The sequence below is a fragment of the Mycteria americana genome, chromosome 5 (genome assembly GCF_035582795.1).
Source record: "Mycteria americana isolate JAX WOST 10 ecotype Jacksonville Zoo and Gardens chromosome 5, USCA_MyAme_1.0, whole genome shotgun sequence".
In the NCBI taxonomy this organism is placed as follows: domain Eukaryota; kingdom Metazoa; phylum Chordata; class Aves; order Ciconiiformes; family Ciconiidae; genus Mycteria; species Mycteria americana.
The window spans coordinates 58,856,291-58,880,182 of NC_134369.1; the positions used below are offsets into that span (position 1 = coordinate 58,856,291).

The following is a 23,892-nucleotide window of genomic DNA, read 5'->3' on the forward strand; positions in this document are numbered from 1 at the left end:
TGTGGCTTCCTTCTGAAACATGAAAATCAATCCAGGAAATTGGACAAAGCCTTTTCTTGCAGCAACATTTGGCCACCCTCTGTACTAGCCCAGGCTTACACCTTTGTGTAGCATTAACAGGTCCAACAGGCCCAAGACTGGTAGTAGCTCAGCTCTCAGCTTGCTTGGACCGTAGTAATTATACCTTACTGACTACCTTGTGCTTTGGTTTCAGAAGGTGATGAAAAGAGAGGCTGTTTTTCCAGCTGAGTGCAGAGTACAGCTGAGAAATAAAGGTGAGCATATTTCTGTTACATGTCCTGATTTGCCTCTATGTTTTTTGATATTCTGACCCTGCTGTTCTGTTTCCCAAATAATGTAAGACTCCCCTAAACAACTGCAGAAGGTGTCACAATCACTGAAAAAAAGTATAATATAAACCTAAATATCTGAAATGCAGGGTAAAATTATTGTCTGGGCTGCGGTGATTCAGTCTCGCTGTACTCGCACTTACACTCTAGCAAGTCCACACGGACAAAGACACACACAGATACACATACAAGCAAATAAATGGCAGGGGGAAAGGAGAGAAAATTACACAATTATGAGACTAATAGAAAACAAGACAATGGGGGTGTGATATTGTACCTACAATGGTGTTTGATTCAGAGACTCCTTGCCTTAAATGACATATATTATCAATGTTGTCCTCTACAGATCTCTCTCTATTTTTGTTCCCCGGATTTTGTAATCCTCTTTCAGCTTGATACCTTGTTTTCCTTAGCTGCAGGGTATAATGTAATAAAATAGGTATGCATCCATCTGTAAGTTGCACTTAAGCTGATATGTGCACTGTATGTACATATACATAATATTTTTACATCATATATAAATGCGGTACATATATAGGCATATATATATATGCACACACAAATTAATACTTTGATGTATTTAGCGTTTTCAACTAATTATACCTTGCAGTCTCATGTTAATTCCCATTTGAAGCATTTGGCACTATTCCTCCTAATTCATTTATATTAATGAGGGGAGGATCCTCTGAGCAATAATCAGTTAAAAATCATGACTAGCTTTGTTAATAAATACCAGATTGGTACATGATACTGTATTGGCTTGTCCTTAATTAGGAAGCACTGGAAGGAGTACCAAGAGGGAAATACTCATAAATTTTTCTTTTAAAGTCTAACTGCTCTCTTTCTGGTATTTGCATCTTTGAAACAGAGAGAAAAATGATAACTTTGAAATGTTTTTAATTTTCCTGCACTTAAAACAGCTTATCTTTAATTAAGATATACATTTGATATAGAAGTTTTTCCAACCAAGTCCATGTAGGAAAAGAGAAATCTAGAGAAACATAAGCAACATTGCTAAGTATTAGGTAATTGAAATACTTAATTTAAATATTAGAAAACTAGAAGTTTTATGAAGAATTTTGGGGAGGCTGGATGGCTCAGGGAACTAGTAATGAACTAGTGAATTCTTCATTTCTAGGTGATTGATTGCAATTGCATCTGGTAAAGGCTAGAAAGACATTCCCACAAGCCTGTGTGCAGCAGTGGCTCATAAGCCAGGTCTTAAGACCTCGTAAGCCAAGTCTTACTCTCAGCTGGGAGTCCAGGAATGAATGGACATCAAAACAGAATTGGAAGATGTTAGCAGGGACAGGTATGCAATATCTTTGGAGCCTGAGTCTGGAATGGTAATGGATAAGTTGCTCATATAGTCATTGAAATTTTCCTGGGTTTTTCAATCTCAGAATCCTTTAAAGCGGCAACTTTTCCTGGCATCGCTTACAGTGATTTTTTTTTCCATCATGTCTTCTAAATACTTAACGTCACTGTAGGCTTGCCAATGTGCAATCCACTGGTGCTTGTTTATGCCAAATACCTCCAGCATATGTATGCTTATTTTATCAGTAATCAGTAATATGAGTTACTAATACAGGAAAACTTAATTAACAATACTTAGTTTTTGAGATCTACTGAACAACAGAATGGTAGGGACTGATGGCCTTGTTTTATGCCATGGTGGAAACTGAAGTCATCACTTCTTATCAGGATCTTTAGAATAGGTTAGTGCTTTGAAGCCTGAATCGTGGATGTGCTGATCTGGATTGCAGCAGCACTGAACTGTGCTCCTGACAGGACAGTGCTGCTAGAGAGGGTATGCCAACATAAGCCTGGTTTGTGTTGGTCAGACGGACTTGACAGTGACCTGACTGGTCACCTGATGGTGACCATACAAATATTGCTTATACACTCATTTTATCTATCTATCTGAAACTCTTTTTCAGTCCATCTGTAGCGTACCCTTGCAGCCCTTCTTTTTTCCACCCATTCTTTCACATCTGTACTTTCAGAAGAGAAGTCTTTGCACTATGACATTCATGGGAGTGGGGAAGATGGGAGGGTTAGATGTGGGCAGGCATTTGGCACAGTGCTTAGCCTAGCTAAGCACTTCTGATCTGGAAGGCAGGAGACCAGCCTGAGGCACTGCTGTCGATTTGTGAAGTTGTGCCTCCATTTTCCCCTCCAACATTTGTTTGTCCAGTCTGTTCATCCTGGAAGCAGTTTGCAGCAGAGACTGGTTCTTACAGTGTATGTATACAGCTCCTGGCACAGTGAACTGGACCTCCCTTTGGACCTCAAAGAATTGCTAAAGAACAAAAAGTCCTGCAATGGCAGCTAGAGGAGAAAAAACTCGAGGGGCAGTGTGCGGAGACGGGCACTGTGGGAGGGACAGGACCATAGGACCATCCCATGTGAGTGTGAGGAATGACTTTCCAGGGCAAATGAGGGGCAAGCCCATTGAGAGGAGCGGGGTGGTGATAATGTCTTCTGGTGGAGCTGTGCTTAATGGGGATGGACCAAGGCCTTGGTTGGTGGCATGGGTCGGCAGGCCCTGGTCACTGCAGGAACAAGTGGAGGGCTGTCATGAGAAGGCAGAGCAGAGATACAGTGAAAGTGGATCTGTTTTGAGAAACTGGTTTTCAGACTTTTCCCTGTATCAAAGTTTCTCTGAATATCTCTTAGCCCCCATCACACGTTCTTTTTTAATGTCTTTTCAACCCCTACTGTCTTTACTCACCCTCTCTTTTGTCTTTCAGAACTTCATATCTCCTCATCCAATAGTTTAGAAAAGCCGCTGTGTTTAGGATCAGAGAGGCCTGAGCAGATTATTGCTGAAAGCAGAAGAACCTCTTATGGGACTGGGTTTTGTCTCCTGATCTAACCAAGTCTGACCTCCTGCTGGTCTCCCCTTTCCCTGGTGCTGAGACACAACAGCAGTTTTATTTTGGGTGGTGAAGGGAGGCTGGGAGGGAAGTGCCAAGGGATGAGAGAGAAGAGGGATTGCTGGGGCTGGACAGTGTGGGGTGGATGGTCCAGTGAGCACTTCCCAGTCTAAGCATCTTGTCATCTGTATCATCAGTACTGTTCGTGACTAAAGAAATAAACATCAGCCCACTCCCTATTTCAAACTTGTTTAGCAATCCTGAGCAGAAAGTCTCACTGTTTGTCAAATAAGAGTGAGAAAAAAATAATAATTGGGAAATTAATTAATTTTTACTATCTTTTAATTGTTCATAACAAATGATAAAATATTTCTAATATAATAACCTGAAAACTGTTTAAAAAAAATCTTTTGACAGGATCCTTTTAAATTTACCGGTGACAGAATGATTGTAAATGTATATCAAACAGCTGCTTTCAGATGCAGGTAAGCTGCTATTGAAAAGAAATTTCATCCTAACTGTTTATGCCTGCTTTTGATGATAGTGCAGTTGAGTATTGTGTTATTTAATAATGCATTCAAGCACCTGTTTAGAGAAGGTATATTCCACTATGGTCCAAAATGAAAACAACCCCATTACTTGTCGGGGTTTCATTCATAATTCTTGTATCATGCTCTGATTAGAGTATACATTGAACCTCAGATGAGCATTACCTAAGGCACAGTGAGTTAAATGCACTGTATAAACTAGGCACAAACCACAAAGCTACCTTTAACTTGCACAAAACAGCAAGTAGAAATTGATTAAAATATGCATTCTACTAATATAACGGCTGGTCTCAGTATAAAAATTAATTAATGTTAATAGTACACAATCAAAACTGCTTTTAGAAATCTTCTTAGAACATTAACTAAAATGTTCATCTTTTTAATGCATTTGACTGAACCTCTGAGACTAAAAGCTTTGCTTCCTCCATGCAAATGTGAAAAAAAATCACAGCCTGAATTTTCAAGTGGTTATTTTATAGCAACCTCCCCCAGCCATTTGCTTTTGGATTTCTTGTTAACCTGAGCCTGGTCCCAGGCCATGTGTGAGGTTGTACTATTAGCTACTACAGATTAAGGTGGCAGCCCTGGGAATCAAGGCCAATAACATATGCAGATTGAGCCACGGAGCAGAGAAGGAGATAACTAAATGAAAAAAGGGGAAAGGGTATTGTGTTTAAAGAGGCAGCTCAGCGATATTCTAGGCTTTCAGCTCACAGTTATTGTGAGCACAAGGTGTGAATATTTGTCAAAAAAAACTCCAGGGCACTCTCTTCCTCACAGTCCTGGTTTGTTTGTTGTTTTTTTTTTACATTTGGGCAAGACAATTCACTTTATTGGGATGAATTTTTCTTAGCCGGTTTCATTTCCAAAATATAAAACTTTAAAGAGCTACTGCTGTGGGCACAGCAAGTCTAATCCCCTGGCTCCCGTGGGATCTTGTGAGAGGTGCCTTGGACTAGCCTTGGACTTTGAGCCTCCACAGCAAGAATTCCCTTTGGATAGTGTCAAATCTGTCAGTATCATTGGTGCATATCTCCAAGAAAAAGCCTTCAGTCTGGGATATGAGTCATTTAATAATAGACGTGGGTTTGATACGTGTATTTTATATATATACACACACACTGGCACACACATATGTATACATATATATATATACATATATATAAAAACTTCTCATTATCCACAGGGACTGAGTTATTCCCTTTCTTCTTCTCACTATTTGTCCCCTCTCCTTCCTATTCCATCTGACTTTTCCTCTCCATTTTTCTTCTGTTTCTCAGAATCCATCTAAAACCTTTCTGAGTTTCAGGTCCTTTTTTTTCCTCATTTCCCCAGATACCTCTACATCTTTCTAAAAACCCAGAGAGGCTTAAAAACAAAAATGGCTCAGCCTCAGAGATGTGCTACCAAAACCTACAGAGACAGCAACAGTTTATATTGTAAAATGGTTTTGTCTGGACCTTATCGGTCAAGAGCTCCGACATGAGTTCTCAGAAACCTGGCACCTTGACATACATGGTTTTTCACACTTCCAGCACCCATCATATTTTTTCCCATTTATGTTTTTAGCAATGTGTGGTGAAGTAGTTTGATGGCATCATTTGAAAAAAAACCAATCTTCCTTCAAATGATATAAACATAAGAAAACTCCCTACTTTGTTGATGTGGAAAACAGGAACACTGGATTCAGTTTCCAGCTCCTACATGAGTTGGAGATAGTTGCTTGCGCTCCTCATTTGTCAGCTTCCCCTCTTCAGAGGAAAGGACCACAACTTGTTTCTCCTTTGTCCCTTCTCGGTTTTGTGGAACTAGTTTTGGTTAAGTTCCTCATTGCCCTGAAGAAACTGAGGGAAGTTCATCAGAACAAACTACTCCTGCCTTCCACACCGGCTCCCCTCTGTTTGTGTGCTAGCGTGGTCAGCTTCACAGTGGCTAATTTGTCACCTTCTCAGCTTTGCTTTGGGTACATATTTCATTGCCCTGTACTTTCTTTACAGGTACAGCGTATTGTCTTTGTTCTCTTCTGGGCTTACAGTGACCTGGGCCATCTCAGCCATGAATATCTGTCATTGCTGTCAGAGAGATCCAAAGTGCTGTTCCTCCACGGAGAGATACTCTAAGGCAATCCCTGATGCTGTCTGTTCCATGCTTTTTTCCTGTCCTTATACATTTTAATAACCAAAACATTAACATACAGAAACATTTCATCATAAGCCAGGTGAGAGCTAACTAGCCCCTTTTTTCAATTTGCATTTGTTCTAAGTTTCAAAGACAATTTAACATTGCAAAATCTGAACAGATGACTTAAGGAGACGTTATTAATGGAAATATTAAACAATTAAAATCAAACCTTTAATGTAATTGAACAATATGTTATTCCACCCTGCCAAATGGAGTGAGTAGTTACAGGTTTTGAGAGGACAGATGGATGTGTGGTAAACCATCTAACTCCTGGGTAGCTAGAGATATCAGCAAGCTACCCAGAAAGACCCAGATAACTGGACCTGTGGCATATTCAGGGCTAAATGATCCTAAAAGGAAGACAGCTTTCTTTCAAAGGTATTTACTGTCACACATTAGAGAAATTGCTAATCATTAAGGAATTATCGGTAAGAAGAAAATACAATCCATGGTTAAGTACTTTAGTTTCTGTCTGGGGATGATGAATTATTGGTAGTCCTGAGAAAGGCTCCTTCCTTTTCACTATTTCAAAGCAGACAGAGATAAAGTTGTAGGTGATAAACACGGCTAAAAGATTGGTGAAAGCACACTGTGAAGGGGGTGAGCAGCAAGCTTTCTGGCTTTGGATTGAACCTATTTGAGAACTGGTAAGAGCCTCACTGGCTATTCCAACTGCATTAAGCAAGATTGCTAATAAGTACTTCAGCTTAAGGAAGAACTCACTGCTTTAAAAGTGCTCACCATAACACTGGTCCAATGGAGCAAACATTTGATACAGGGAATCCTTGTACAATGTGGATTTTGTTTGAAAGTTTTCCTTGGTCATATCATACCAAATTACATAAAATCTAATATAAGAGTGGATATACTGGAAAAATCATAGGTCCATCAAATCTAGTCTACTGTCTTTTAAAAATAGCTTGTAATGGATGTTTAAAGAAAGAACTTCAGAAGAAATCAAGTATAGATGCTTCCCCAATACAGTCTCCCACTTTTTGGTAATATGTTGTGCAAGGGGATTCTGAGCTGAGTGGGACACCTGATGTCTTTTGAGAGACTTTTCTTTCATGGTTTCCAACTGTTCTCTGAAACTATTTATACTTTTACCATCCAAAATGTATTCTGGCAAGGGGTTCCACAGTTACATCAAAAGATACTTCCTTTGGTTTGTTTTAAATCTGATACTTGATATTTCACTTCAGAGTGGCAATCCAAATTACTTTGTCATCTTTTTTAAAATTATAGTATCTAGTATAGGACCTATCATTAGTTATCTTTACTTCGGAGTTTTTTCCTTTGTATAGACTTGCATTTTATTTTACTTGCCATTTCACCACCCAGCTACTCAGTATTGTATTCTTCTCATCTCAACTTCACTCCCTGAATACCAGATACCTAATTTAAGATAGATCTACCCTATGACAGGCATCTAAGAGAAACAGAATGAATCATTGACTGGAAACACCTTTACTTTATTCATTGTTTATAGCATCTCCATTAATTCATTTCTCCATAAGACTGCTAATTCTGTTTTGGTGGTTTTTTTGGTTTTGGGTTTTTTTTTCAATATTTCCAGCCAATTTGCCCAGTAGAGAAATTAGACTTACTGCTTTACAGCTTGCTGGATCTCCCTCCCCACTCCAAAATGCTTTTTAAAATTTGTATCATATTTCCCACCTCCATTCCTTTGGTACTGAGGCCAATTTAAGCACTAGGTTACACACCACAGTGAGTAGTTTGGCAATTTCATATTTGAATTCCTTTAGAGCTCTTGCATGAATACCATCTGGTCCTGATGATTTGTCACTATTCATTTTATCTATTTGTTCTTAAACCTCTTCTACTGACACATCGATTTAAGACAGTTCCTCAGATTTGTCCCCCCATAAAGAATAGTTCCAGTGTGGAAACCTCCCTAAGCTCCTCTGCAGCGAACACTGATGCAAAGAATTCATTTAGCTTTCTGACATGGCCTTATCTTCCTTGAGTGTTCTTCTTACACCTGTAGGCCTGATTGACTCCCTGGCAGGTTTCCTGCTTCTGATGTATTTGAAAAAAAATTTATTATTATTTTTATGCCTTTAGCAAGTTATTCTTCAAAATTTCGTATCTCCTGCATTCTTTTGGTTTTGTGTTTAGGCTGCTACAGTTTATATTATTTTCCATTTTCCTTTGTCAGAAAACATAGCACGAGACACAACAAATAAAGGAAGCAAACAAGTAGGTTATTGGGGACAGGGTAAGAGAGACAAAATAACAAAAATACAAGACTGTTAGCTATTCTTAAACAATCAAGAACACCACTATATGTCATTGCTTGTCTGGTCTCCTCCAGATATTGTGAAAAAGGTGGATTCTACTAAAGTTAGAATGATTACTAACTAATATTTGACAGGATCGCTAAGGATCTTGGGAAAAAAACGTATGTTCATTTCTAATTTAAATATTTTTATCAGATTTGAGAAAAGTTGTCTGATATTTCTGATATCCACCACTCTGTGGAAAAGCCACATCAAAGGGGAATAAATTCTTTTGGTTTCAGTTTAACAGAAAAGTAAGCGATTTCAGACCAAAGAGCAATTGCAATGAGCCTCATAATTGTATTAGTAGCAAACATTTATTGGTTGGCTTCAAATATTTTCATCCAACTTTCAGCTCAAATTTACAGTTCCCTTTGTATGTTCTCTCTTTCAGTTCATTGTCACCCTAGATTTTCAAGAAGGCTTCATTAATGTCAACATCTTTTTGTCTTCTCTTTCTCTCTCTTTCTGTATTTTATTTGGAGAAACAGAAAATAGATGAGTGTAAGTGAAACTTTATCCTCTGTATCTGAATTCCATCAACTGAGCGATAACATACATAAGGGGAAGGACTTCTGCACATAATGCTGTGGTATATTTGCTAATGCAGTGACATAAAGATTGCAGAAATAGCACAAAAAAGAAATATAAAAGGGAGAGGGAAGGCTGAGAGAGCTAACCATGGCTTCCCTACTGATAGATCTTGTTTGCAGTAAATATTTAGGAGCAGGCTAGAAATTTGGAGGAGGAGGAGAAAACAAGGAAAAGAAGTAGCTGAAAATACTGAAAATAGACGTTTTCCAGCAATTCTGCTCACGCTGCTCACAGAGCTCATTATGAATCCAGGCCAAGGACAAAGAACCAGGATAAAACAGTAGGGCGCAAAGATAAATCTTTCCCTCCTTTTCCTTTACTCAGTGCGGAAAAAAAAAATCAAATAGTCTGAACCATAAACATGTAAGAGGTGGTCCACATCATCAACACCAACTACAGAGCAACACAAAAAGAAAACTATTTCAGAAGTTTGTAAGGGGAAACTCTTTCCTCTACATGGTTTCTCCTCTGTGAAGCCCCTTCACACCATGCCCAGTGGCGAGAGTTTTGTCATCTAGAAGGTCTTTGGGTGAGGCATCAAAGGGCTTAAATTTACATTGTCTTTAGCTTGAAATTTACCGCATTAGCATTCCTGATGAGAGACTGGAGAATATTTCCACTTTCTCTTTGCACCTCAGAAGGGCAAAGAACAATCAAGGCAGCTATTATGGCGCACTATGAACACAGGAGCGTCAGAAGTGGCTGGGTTTCCACTGGTCATTTCTCCAGCAGAGCTTTTAATTGGCAGAATTTGTTGTTTGCAGTTACCTGCCATGTTTAAAACTTGAAAGAAGAATAAATCATTTTCTGTATTTTTTTTCCCCTTTACCAGTCCAGCAGTAAATAACAACCACAGAAATCTTATTCTTGTAATAACTTTGCTCATGCAAATTGCTTGACTTTCATGCTTACTTTAATTGATTTTAATGGGGCTAATTATGTCAAGGAGGTGTTCTCACTTGTGGAATAGTTTTCAGGATTAGATTTTTGGATAACATCAGGTAGAAAAACCCCATTTTGGACATATACCTGAGGCAAGCCTGAGAATCACAATTAAGGGTGTAATTCTTGTTAACAGACTAGTGCAAAAATGGTTTATTTGTTTCTTTTGTGCATAGAAAAAATTTACTGTGTATAAGTATTGAAACTGGATTAACATCAACTCTTTGCCGACTACACCGTGTCTTTCTGAACTCAGAGGAAGTGGTGGTTGCTTCTGTTTAAGGAATTTGCCATTTCCAGGCAGTTACAAGTACATATAACTCAGTCATCTCAGAAAGCAACAAAAAGAAATATTCATCATAGACTGACTATCCTGGGAGGACACCATTTGGTGAAAATATTGCTTCTTTCTAACAAGTTAACGAGAATATAAATGACAGCTAAACACACTTTTTATTTCCCTGTGTTTTACCAATTTTCCTTTGAAAAGCATGTAACTTCTTTGCATAGGAGGCAAATATCTTTGCATTATAGTGCAAAAAGAGGCACAGATGGTGGGGAGAGGTGCCAGCTAAGGTGACACTCCAGCTCACATGACCTGGTGATGGTCACACAGCTGTGCAGAACCCTCCATCCAGAAGGCATCAGGATCTAGGTCTGAGAAAGACTAAGCAGGATATTAGTATTTTTTCATGTTAAGAACAAAAAAGGAGGAGAACTAGTCACAATTGTCTTCTTACACTGCTTTTAAATTATAAAATTACACATTCACAGTTAGTGTTCAGATGTTTGAAGTACATGTAGATGCTTCTGTCCTCACCTGGAATTGTGGGTATTGTCTGACATGGCAAAACAGACCTTTTTCAATTTAGTGCTTGCAGTGTATTTAAACAATTAAACACTAGATTTCATATCAACAAGATTTTTCTCTTTATTTTATTAATTTATTTTGCTTGAGAAAGTAATTAATCTGTTGGAAAAGCAGAGAAAGTCTATGTAGGTATATTGCTGCTGTTGGCGCTGGGCTGTCTAAAGTTCTAGAGAACACCTTATTTTTAATTTTGCTGCATATGATTCCACATAACATAGAGTGTTACTAATGCCGCATAGAATGTCTCGGTGATCATCAGTGTGTTTATAGGTCTCACAGTCAGGGATAACAAAGCTTATGTATTCTGTACCGTAATATACTTTGCTTTGATTCTTCTTCTCAGACACAATGGAGTGTTTGTGAATACCATGGTGTATTGGTATGGTACATGGTAGCATGTAGAGGGTTTGATGAATTAGACGTAAATGCCTTGGAAACTGGTTGCCAGAAATAAAAAATAATGTTAATCAGACTACTTAATAGAATAAATTTTATGTAGTAAAGTTTCTTATTTGATTGTTGCAAACTAGCCTACTTTCAGCAGGCACAGCAACATCTGGTTGACTTTCTGAGAAGGGATGAATAAATTTCTCTGAGTCGGTAGGTAACGGTGGTGGTGACAGAGACATCAGTAACCCATCTCAGGTCCGGAGAGTGATCATCTCACTGCAGAGGAATATATGAGAGCACTTTCTAACAGGAGAAAGTAACAGCTGCACTGCATTTACAGAAAGTTATCTTAGCTGATTTATCAGCTTGCACTCAGGACAGGCTTTTCATCTGCCCTCATCTGAGAAGCCAAGTTATTGTAATGAAGGCCACCAGCAGGCTAAGAAGGGAAGGAATTTAAAAGTTTGGGAGAAATGCATGTCAAAATCTGTTTAAGACAATATGAAAAACTGCTCACGTACATACAAATAGGTGAAAATTCTTTTTCAGCTTTATTTACCTGAGAATGAATTTCAGTTTGAAGAGGCCTTTATGTCGTTTCAGGCAAAGCACCTAAGATATAAGCAATTTTCAACAAGAGTACTACACATTTGTCTTTGTAACAATTTGTATGTAACAGCTTTTATGCAAATGACACTAAAGTGGCACCTTTTTTCTAAATTGGACATTTTTATGGTTATAATTTTCTTCTGTAATAACAGCAAAAAAATGGCTGTCCCAGTGGAGTTGAGCATTTCATCTCTAGCGCTGTTTTGTGAAGTTGGAATGACAAGTTTCTTTCACTTGCACAAAGAATGACAAAAAAAGTATTTTTTGTCATTCTTGTCTGACTTGGTTGAGGCAGTTACACTTGGAAGCAGCACCAGTCCCCTGACACCAAACTCTTCTCTCCCAGCAAGAATGGTATCATAAAGTCGTAATAAAACTTAAAGGAACTAAAAAATATTGCATTCTCTCTGTTTCTGCTCTTTGAAAAACATAAATTACTTTGTTAGTTTAAGAAGTTGCTGCTTTGGTTTGGTCTTTGGCATTGATTCCCACTTGTTCTCCTGATGTCAGACAGGTGACTTTTACAGACCACGGTCTTGGATTTGATTAACTACGATACAAGTGAATTTATGTATCATCTCATGCAAACATCCCAAGGCATTAGTATAATAAACCAAGTAAACTAGGCAGGTTCTTGTTGCTTAATTGACTATGCAGTTCTGCAACAGCAATGTGAGAAATTCTGGGTCTTTAACAACGATTAAACTCTATCCCAGTTATCAATTAATTAGTGATCTGTAACTGAGAAACTTTGCGATGGATGATTTTACCCCCATGAAGTGATAAATTGGTAGACTTTAATTGAGGAGTATAATAAGGTTAACAAAGTCAAAGTTGAAGTCTGATACTTCATCTCATAAAATATAATTAACTCTACTATTTAGTAAAAATCCCACAAATATTTATTTTAATGTGAACAGCCAATAAATGCTAAAAACCCTTCTCTCTCTCTCTCTAAACTATGTATATAATTTCTATATACTTTTGATCTATGACCTAGTTAAATTTGAAGTCTTTTTTTAACCACTCTTCTGTTAGTGCTGGTTTTTATTTCTACTACTCAAACATTACCATTAGTGCTCCTTAGCATTCTGCACATTGGCTTAGGTAACTAACACTAGCTTAGGAAAGCACATACGTGCCTGAGTGCAGCACTTCTTCAAGAGAAACTGTCTAGCGGGCTCAGCCTGGGTCCACAAACCATGCCCTTCACCATACAAAAGTCTAGGGCCACACGGAAGCAAACTCATGGTTCAGCTGCACCTTGAATCCGCCAAGCCCAGGGTACACTGTTCCTGCTGCTGTCCCAGCAAAGACTACGCAGGATTCTAGCACTGCATAGAGCATAGAAACCCAGTTACATTGCTTGTCTTGAACACAAACAAAACAGGGCATTTAGTCAAGATGGTGTATTTCAGCCATTAGACACCAATGCTACATTTTGAGGAACAGAGTTGTCCACTGCTTAGCTCATCCTCCTACATGAATGGGAGAAAATCCCAGTACAGGAGAAGAAAGGCCTAGAAGAGTCCTCTTTCTCTTCAGCTGTGACTAAAGGCAGGGGAGACATCCTCACAGCCAGAGGATGCTTTAGGGACAATGGAAGAGCAGCTATCATTTTCTGAGACAAAATGCAGCCATGCTTTGGAGAAGCGAGGTAAGAGTTCAGTCTTCCTGTAGCCCAATCAAAACAATGTGCTGCTTGTAGCTTGCTGTATTTGGCACCTGAAACTTTGTTTTTAAAGCTGCTGTGGTTGTTAATCCATTTGTCCTAAAAAGGCGAGACATAGATGTTGATCTTTTCTTCCAAGGGCCAAACAACTACACAGTCGGTGTCTTCATTTAGCTTTTTTGCATCTGGACATCTAGCATGGATAACTTGCTCCACTTTCATTGCAGGAGGTAGAGTTATCTTTGAAACAAATCTTTCGTAGTTTGTGATCCATAAGTCACTTGGTACTTGGGGCACATCATAGAGCTAACCTTAATTATTGTATTAATGAGCTGAAAGGTCAAGTTCAGCACTTCTTTTTTTTAAAATGCTTATAGCCTGAAATGGTTTGAATTAGAAATATAAGGTGTTCTCTCTCCGCTCAACAATTTCTGTCTTTGAAGTTCCTGTGTTTTGCACTGTACCTTCCATTTCAGCTATGCAGTATCCATACATATAATTGCTGAACTGTCAGAGTCGAGAGTGACTTGAGACATCTTAGAATTCCAGCCAAGGTAAAGCTTCAAAGCAATTAAATCAATAACTGTGTATGCAAAAGGAATTTCCTGAGAATAATGACTGGGGGGAGGAGATGATTACATTAATAAGTATATTAGAATGTTAACCCTGAAATTTTGCTTCTAAATCCCAGAAAAAACTCTGTCCAGAACCATTAACATTCTTATAGAGGCATACTGGCAACCTCCATCCTCCTGTCCCAGAAAAAGAAAACAAAGCATTGTGGATACAGCTGAGTAGGTAAAGTGTTTTGCATGTTTGGGGCACTCCCACAGAAATCATGTCTTGTCTTTAGTCATTTGGATTACTTAAATAATTTCTCAGTACACCATCTAATTTATAAATAACTGCTTATGAAGAAGCACTTTGGTATTATGGGGGGGATGTTAATGCATTATTTACATTTTAGAAGCACAAATGTCTTTTTCTCAGCATAGTATTAATTAATAAATACTTTGTGCATTTAATAGCGCCTTTCATCTGAAGACCTCAAAGCATCTCTAGACTTCTACAAGTGGGCAAACTGAGGCAGATAACTACTAGGCTGCATTTTCAAGGTCACTCTGTATGTTCCTGGTGGAGCTAGCAATGGATACCCTTGTGTGTTGGCTACGAATCCTGAAACCAACCCCCTGGCCCATTGCACTGCATGAGCAACTCTATGTACTCTAATAGATTATTAATGTTCTGACAATCTAATGGTTTACTTAGTTTTATATACCTTTAGGGCATTATAATTAAGGAAATATGTGTTAACATTAGTATTAAAAATACTTTTTTGTCAAATATTCAGTGGAATCAGGTTAACAAATGCTCGCCTTGCTATCCCTGAAAACTAGTAATGAAAACAGTTCATATATATTGATATTGAATGAAAGGGCTGATTTCACAAAAAGAAGGGTTTTTTTTAAACTCTTCTAAATAAAATGCTAAAAAGAGTTTGAAGCATTACATCATCACTCAATAAGCAAGGCTAGAAAAGAACCCGTTTTAAAAAAGAATTTATTTTTTTTATTTTGAAAGTCCTAATCACCTCAGGGCTAATTAACATTTGAACCATGGCCTCTTTGCACTTTTCTGGCAACATAAAGGGACCTGGAAGTGTGTATATATGTTAATATACTCTTCCATAATGGTCTAAAGAGATTTAAAGAGTCTGGGAAAAATATATTACTTCAATGTTACCTTCTATATTTCTTATTACTTTAACTCAATAGGAAAAATAAAGTAATATGAGTTCTTCTGATAAGATTTTTATTTTCATATGTGATATTTACCTCTGACTAAAAGGCTTTTTGGTGCAACCTCTGCTAACCGGAGTGATCACTGCATCATGAATAATCAAATGAGATTAGCCAACTGTGTCCAGGTCCAATTGTCCTATTATTGTCTACAGAAAAAGCATCCTTTGGTTTTAGACTACTTTATAGTCTACTACCATAATCCCTGCTAGCCTATCACCAGAAAACCACCCAAATTCCTTTTTTTTTTTTTCTTAAAAAATGGAATGTTCTTTATCCATTCTTGTTTATCTGCTGTCTATCTGTAGCATGCATGACAGTTCACTGTCCCTGTCATCCTGGTGTGTTTTGTGCTTCGTTAATTATGAAAATCACATGGTGATTACAAAGCCTTCATGTGCAAATCAGAAAACATGACGCACACAGTTACACATAGCCATTTACTGCGCTCGTCAGTCACTGCAGGATCTCAGAAAGAAGGCTCACAATTCCCCTCACAACATTATTTCTCAGAAGGGTTCATTTTCTATAGCAAGGTAATGGACTGATGAAGGGCACAGATCCTCACCTCTCTTACCTTGGTGTAAATTAGGAACAGCTCCTCTGAGATCAGTGCAGTTGCTCTGAACAAGCAACGGAGATCAGAATCTGGCTCGGGAACTTTGCATATTCACTATTAAATTTGGAAAAGGGAACCCCTGTCTGTCTCAATTTCTCAAGTGCTATCTGTCTGTTACCAGGCACACACACATTAATTGTGTGTTTTAAAACTTTGTTTGGTTGAACCTGTCATCCTAGGCTAAAATTGTGTGACCTAACTTGTAGTAGCTTTTGCAGTGAAGGTATCATTTACTGTTGAGTATATTTTACTGTGCTGTTATAGATCTTTTCACTCAACCAGCTGTCTAACATGTTGAATAGTCTTTCATCTTGTCAAACACTTCCATTCCCCTTTCTACAGCTTTCTCAGCCAACATGTACACACCTAATCAATCTAATGCCACTGTCTCCAGACTTTAAAACCAAAAAGCACTGCCCAAACTACTTTTTTAAAGAGACAGTCATCCTTTTCCAGTAAATTCATCATCAAGAGAACTGATAAATTGTTAAATGAGAAGAAACACTTCTCTGAAACTGTTACTCTAGGTCCAGCCTTAGAGCTCCAGTTCACTCACTGAATCTGTCATTCAGTAAAGGCTGTTGGGGGCTTCCCTTCACACTGATTGTGTATATGTTAATGTAATTTAATTTAATAAACATCTTACCCATGGAACTGAGCTTAAATCCTCTTGCTTTTGCTTACATATACTTTTTTTTTTTTTTTGCCATTTTTAGGCAAACAAGATTAGTCTGCCTCAATCTGTTCAATGCCATTTTTCTTTTTTTTTTTCCCTTATCCTTCATCAATGGGAACTCCATTAGCAGATTGATATTTACTACATACAGGAGGCAGGTGAAAAAAAAGCCATTGGCGTAGCTTTCAGGTGGCCCCTGCTATGTGATATAGTATATACCTTACATGGTATGGAGTATTCATTAGGGCTGCTTTTATTTTTATTACTTTTATTTTTATTAGATATATTACCTCCTGAGACTGTATGAAGTGAACCATGTCACTGGGTGAGATTACTACTCAGTTAATAGCAGTTCTGAAATCAGTCAATTGGGAATAGGCTATGTTGCAAGAACCTTTAAAATGTGTATATGTGCGGTGGGGGACAGGGTAGCTCTCCGAAGGGGAAGGTTTTTCTTCTGTTGCCGGATTCTCCGGTGGAACATTTTTCAATTGCATGCTCATTTCTATATGTGCTTTTAGTTAAAACAGATAACAACACCTGAAACAAACACTTTTATAGCCAGCAGGTACGCATGAAATAGAGAGGCCTGAACAAACAGGTAGAGGTGGGTGCTTTGTATTTTCAGTCTGGTTTTGAATTACTAAGGATGGAGGGAGGTAAAGACTTCAACCTTTAAGCCCCTTTGACATTCACAAAGTGCTAAAAGTCAGCTGGGGTCTCAGCTCTGACAAATTTGCATCTCTTTGAATATGACGCTTGAAAAGCCAAGCCGCTAGATTAAATTTTGCCATGGAGAAAATGAGAAAGGCTTCCATCTCCCAGGTCTACTGGGAGGATCTTTATGGTTGATTTACTTTTTTTAAATAAATGTTTCTTTATGTGTTTTCTCTAGTTTGTGTCCAGCCTTCTTCTATCATGCGTGCTGTAACTTCTGCCAGTTATATCAGCCCACAGTAAGTCAACCTGGGCAGAGTACAAGGTGAAAGAATATTTCAATCTAAACTGCATAGCCCTTCTGTGTTTTCTGATTAAAATTTGCAAGCAAACCTTGGAATAAACTATACCTGACGTGACTTCTAAAATAATTTACACAGTTTATAAAGCAGGGGCTAAATCCTACAAACCCTCCCTAAGCTATTTGTATGCAGAAGTGCTGCAGGTTTGCAGGAGCAGGCCCAGCTATGTAGCTGAAACCTTACTGTAGAGGACAGCAGACAGAATAATGATTATAGTGAACCCATAAAAATAATAAACTGATTGCCCATTGAACAAAATCTACTAAAGTATGAATTATCTAATGAGCTGCTGCTGTGGTTCAGGCTGACTTATCCTGCATTAAGTCAACAATGACACCACTGACTCCTGTGGACTTGCCGCAGGGAGGGTGAGGGTAGGATTTGGCACCGGTTTAGGTGTGGAATTGTTTCAGTTAATGATGAATAAAAGGGTGTATATAGAGGCAACTGTTTCAAGGTTTATAGAAGCTTGTAATATGGACTCTATTTATTTGCTAAGTATTTATGGCAACTCCTGAATTTATAACCATCTCAAGAAAAAAAACTTTTCACAGATGTTGAATGTAAACATTGTTTTAATGTTCATTGAAGAAATCCCAAGTACACTGCTGTCGTCCTTGCATTATTAAAGAAGGCTAGTGCTTGAAAACATACCAGATTTTACAACAAAACTTAACACCACTCCCGTGTATCTACATTTGCTACTACAGAAGACTCATTATTTTTTTGAATTTCTAAAGCAGAATAAACATTTTTTGTGAGCCAGGAGAAGAATCCCTCAATGCTATGCTTTACTTTGTCTTTGTTTCTTCAGTATATGTGAAATGTGTATATAACAGAGATCATACCCAGAGCCGGTAGGAGATGTTGTGTGTGAAGGTTTTTTTACCTCTACACAAAAACTGTTTGCAAGCTCTGTGCACAGCATAAGTTATGAAAAATCACATATAGCTAGTTTTTCCTGTTTTATTTTTATTTCCTTGCTGGGTTCTTATAATTTTCTGGCAGTTCACATTACATTAGAATGAAATGTGATCTGTAGTTAGGACTTAGCGATGCATCCTGCAGTTTTAACTCAGTCACTTGGGTTCCGATTTAGCCCAAGATGTGTCTCTTGAAATAACTCAGGAGAGCAGATTGATGATATACTTAGCAGAGGAATAACAGCGTTGGAGACTGCCAGTACTAAACAATCCGGTTATTAAATGTATCTAAACATCTGAAGAAGTCTAACTTTCTAGAGAAAAAAAGGAAAAAGATCTAGAAACCCAACAAAGCTCCTGTTGACATTGATGGGAACAGCAAGGTGTACAGAACACTTTTTAAAGGACTTGAATGTGTGTCCAGTTACTGCAAACTGATCCTGAGCATCTTAACTTCAGAATCTTGCTGTCATATCAGGATCTCATTCAGGTCTGTTTGCTTCGGTTGACACTGTGGCATTTCAGTTGCAGACACAGAAGTATTCTCTCTTTAAAGGAGGAAGTAACTCCTTTCCAGCAACGAAATGGTTTAAAGATTTTATATAAGCTCTGTTTACCCACCCAAATTTTCTCGCACCTTTCAGTGTCCATTACTTTTGGCAGTCGCGTTTTCCCCTCTCGAATCCAGCTGCTCTCTCAGTGGTCTCAGGCCAGCTCCCACCCGTGCTCACTCTGCTGCTCTGCACATTGAACCTGCCTGTTCCTTCACGTCATTCCCTACTTTCGGAGACCTCACCTAAATGCCGTATTTTACTTCTTATTGGAGACTGCAATCACGTCCAGGATTGTAGCATATGAATAGCAGTGGGACCTGCCAAGTGCATCACTGCTGAAGGAAGAAAAGTGCATCAGTCCCGGCCAGGTATGCATCTCCACAGAGCAGGAACGTTTGGGCATGCAGCAAACCCCTTGCCCCAGCCCCAAGCCAACTGTTGCGGGACGGTGACTAAACACAGCCTAGCAGATTCAGCACAGCCTAGATATTTTGTTCTGAATTAGGCCCTTAACTCCCGGCAAGTCCACTTCCCAGCTAGGATAATGACTTGGATGCCTTTTTTAAGAGAAAGAAAAAAGTGAGTGATCTGGGAGCCTCTGAGAAAAGCACTTCAATACCTCATTTGAATAGAGCCTTATGCGATGTATTGGAGTTTCTAGGACAACTCCCTTACAAATGGATCATTACAGCAGTAAAAGCCAGTTTATTATTTAACCAATTCAGGCTGAGTGGAGACTGGAGAGTATTAGCACTTGCATTGATTGTAAGTAAGAGTCTAGTAATTAATGATCAGAGTTTTCAGCAACAGTCTTGAGGAGAGAGTGCGATGTGCCCAAATAGGTATGACTGAGGAGGTGTTAACTGAATTCAGAATGAGTCTGAAGACAAGGGCGATGAAAAGCAGGACATTCCCATAACCCATTGCCAATATTTTGTCCACACATCAGAAGTACTATTAAACAGTGAGTGGATTAAACTAAGCCCTTTTGATCTGGATTGACACAATAGTTTTCAGCCCTTATATGCTGCTTATCGCCAGTAGATCCCAGAATACTTTACAGAGGAAGGCAGTTGCCTCAAAAGCCTCCTGGAAATTGCTGTGAGTGGTCATAAGTCATACTAAGGGGGGGAAGAAATGTCTCTGACAGCCAAAGTCTGGAGGAAATACACAGATATGACAGGAAAAGGCCACCTTTGTCTCCATCCTGGCTCTGGGCAGAAATGGTCAGACTGTGGCACTAATACCATTGCACATATACAGATATCACGGTGGAGAAGCGTGGCTTGGAAACAGCTCTTTAATACACTTTGCTTTGAGGGGATCTGCTAAATTCTAAACCTTCAGGATTTACTGTGGTCACATTTTCATACTTACAGCAGTAGGCATATCTATTTATTTCAATGAAACCAAAGACAGTAGAAAATTCACATGACTCCAGGACTTCAACATTTAGGAAATCCTCCTTTTTCCTGCAAGATTATATTCTAAAGGGACACACACATTTAGGACACATTTCATCCACCCTATGACAGATATACATCTGTCTTTCCTTATCCAAGACTCTTTTAAAGATTAATTTCATCTATAATTCCTACAGTACAGGTCAATAATAATAATAATAATAAAAACCCATAGGTAAATAATTAAAATAATAAATATGTAATCCACTTCAACAACAACAACAACAACAACAAAAATCCCCCCAGATCATCTTCGTGCTTGAGCTCTTAACCATGTTATATATTTTCTGTATTTGTCCTTCAGATGGCATGATCTTCAGAGTACTAGCTTAATTTCTGATTCATTCAGCGGAGAGTACATGGTCAGCATATAGCGAGAGAACACATAATAATACACAGATTTGTGATAGGTGCAGATATACACACCATGTGCACTTCTTAAATAGCTATAAATCTGAATGCATATATGGTTGCTCACACATTTAAAATCACACATGTAAACAAATGAGGACAGACACATGCACATGTAATGCTATCATCATAGCACCCATCTCAGGGTTATGCAAATTGATTGCTTTTTTTGTGTGTGTGTGAGGTACAACAAATACCCACAATCTTAAATTAACTCTTTCCAAATAATAAGAATCTTACTATTAACATGGCATGTTTAAACCCAAACGGACAAGTTTATGTTCCCTTCTGCTCCTTTCTTTCTCTTTCTCACTCCCTCTCTCTGCCTCTCCCTCTCTCTCTCACTTTACCTTCCCAAAGGCACTATTTTATTTCAGAAGAAAACTTATGAAAATTGTTGAAACACACACTACAAAGCATTTGCTTTTTTTTCCTCTCCTTTTTTTTTTATTTCAGCAGATAGCCCCCAAAAAAGGCAGGGATGTCAAAGGCTTCGAGTCCCCCCTTTGACATTCACGCAGTGCTGAGAGTCAGCCGGGGTCTCAGCTCTGACAAATTTGCATCTCTTTGAATGTGACGCTTGAAAAAAGCCGGAGCTGCTAGATTAAATTTTTTTTTTTTCCGTCGAGAAAATGAGAAAAGCCTCTATCTCTCCGCCGAGTCTACTGGGAAGATCTTTATTCTGATTCTTGTTAGAATTGTTTATCACCCTGACAGACCAGACTCGGACGAGATAAAGGCGCTGCTCCATCACGGGGCCTGACAGTGGTAGGACATGCAGAGAAATGAAAGGAGCAGGGGAAAATATTATTAATAGATGCCGACTTGATTTGCCTCTATGGCACGTCAAGGAAGGAAGGGAGGGGGGAGCCACGGCTTGATTGCAAGCCTATGAAGTTCTGTCCAAAAAAGAAGCTATTTTTCATTAAGTGATAGAAGGGCTTTTTTCATGTTCTTTCCTGAGGAGCTGATAACTTATGCAGTTTATTCTAACCCTGCTGATTTCTGTCAGGGAAAGAAAACTCCTGAAAGATGGCTCCAGCTCGTCCTTTTCAGAGAAGGAGGCTGTCTTGTCAAAAATGGTAGCAAAGCATTAAAGCCCCGGCCTTGACTCCTGCAAGGTCCCTTGGATCTGACTGGGTGTGCATGTGTCGGTGAGCATGGGGGGGTCAGGGGAGGAAGGCGTTATTATGTACCCACTAGGGCCCTCCAAGGGAAAAAAATCAAAATATATATGCAGAGGAGTGCTTGCACATATGTACATGCACACATGCACCACAAACACGGGGGCTTTGTGTATTTGAGCAGACATGCAGAAACATTCGTTCTGCTGCCTAATTACTCTGCAGTTAGTAAAGATTTGTCTGATATGAGCATGTGCTGAATTTGAGAACAAGAGGCTGGGTGGAAACTTAGATCAGCCTCATTCAAAATGAATGTTAAAAAATAACCAAGCTCCCTGCTACCTCTTGTATGTCAGGTCTCACACAGAAACATGACCGGCAATATCAGCTTAGGGGCTCCTGCAGTGATGCTGACTCTGCTGTGACTGTCTCGTGTGTTCTGGGGCAAAATTGTCTCTACATGATCATTTCTCTTAGGCTAGATTTTTTTGGATGGGGAAAGCAGGAGTGAGAAATACTATTTGTGCGTATCATGGCCATGTTATGTTATTCTTGGATCCTTCTCATTTGCAGCTCTGACCATTTGGGACGTTAGCTGCAATTGCAGCGTTGCATGAACACAGTTCCTTCCTTGTAATTACCTTGTTCTTCTCCAGAAAGGATTCTGTTTGATCACTGTCCTAACTGAATTTTGAATTCTGTACAAATTAACTACTGGAGCAATGCTTGCCTCAGGGCAATAGAGTAAGTCTCTTTCTGTGAACCTGCTCTTAGAGATCACTTCTTGCTGGATCCATCCTACAATGTGTTGAGCATCTCTTGAGAAGCTATGAATGCTGATGAGCTCTCTCCGCTTTCAGTAGGATGGGAGTGCTTAGCAGCTCAAGGGAATTACTCAGCACTTTGCTGGTGGAAGGAGAGTGACTTTTTTCTGGAAAGCTCATGGACAGTTTGAGTTCTAGGCAGTCCACTTTCTTTTCCTCCTTCAGATTTTTCTTACCGAGTTGTTCTTTGTAGTAAGATCAATAAATGCTTATAAAATCTCAGATCTTTTCCATTCAGATGGCAATAAAAGAGGAATTACTGATGATGTGTGTAAAAAGTGAAAAAATTTAAATGCCACTAGGTACCATGTCCCCACAGCGACATGTCCATAGAATTTTAATCTTCATCTTCTGTTCCCACTGCTGTTTGTTTCCCTTGTTTGCTGTATCATATCCAGAGCTAAAGGAAAAGTTTTGCATTCTTCTTTTCAAAGTGCTTAAGAAAGACCTGCAGTATCTATCTAGCTAACTCTGCCATGCCTCTCCCATACAATCAGTAGCACAGTGAAGTCTGGAATGGGTTCCTTTTCAAATTCAGGTGTAGATGATAAAGGGTGGCTGCCTGGGGGAAGTCCTGAAAACACCAAACTTAGGAACTATGCAGATGCTTAGGTTAAAACATTGCCCAGTTTGGGGTTAGGAAATATTTTTACCACCTACTATTTCAGTGATCTTCCTAACCTCTCCTGAATGCTTCCCTTGCTACACTGTAGTTTTTCCATTAAAGATCCTTAGCCTATCTTAAAACATCAGGCAGCCTGATGTGCCTGGTGGTGTAGGAGGATTATGTACTGCTGTGTGTTAAATGTATGTGTCATAGTTCTCTGTATGCTGATAACTACGTGAGAGCGGGTTTGATAACCCCCAGTTATCCAGCCATCTATTCCTTACTACATTGTGTTAGAATCCTCATCCAAATCAATTGATTCCAAATTAAGGATATTTTAATCTACTTCTGAATGGTAGTCTAGTTATTGTGACATAATAGAAATAATTAAATGTAAGGGTGCTGGAGAGCTTGACCAGGAGCATGGAGGGAGAGCACAGCCTTTGCTCAAAAGATCTCATGGTAAGTAGAGGGTATCTGCGAGCTGGGAAGGGGGAAGCAGCTCTTGTAGGTCGATGTTCTGACATGCAAAGAAAG

At 38.9% G+C, this 23,892-nt stretch overlaps 2 long non-coding RNA genes across 2 annotated transcripts; both read left to right on the forward strand.

The window, feature by feature from the left end:
• Positions 1-231: 231 nt before the first annotated feature.
• LOC142409783 (uncharacterized) lies at positions 232-14,580 on the forward strand. The gene is made up of 3 exons (XR_012775769.1): positions 232-275; positions 14,028-14,134; positions 14,365-14,580. It is a non-coding gene; the product is annotated as an uncharacterized LOC142409783 (long non-coding RNA).
• LOC142409782 (uncharacterized) lies at positions 3,230-5,896 on the forward strand. Its single transcript, XR_012775768.1, has 3 exons — positions 3,230-3,264; positions 3,647-3,714; positions 5,775-5,896. It is a non-coding gene; the product is annotated as an uncharacterized LOC142409782 (long non-coding RNA).
• Positions 14,581-23,892: the final 9,312 nt, after the last annotated feature.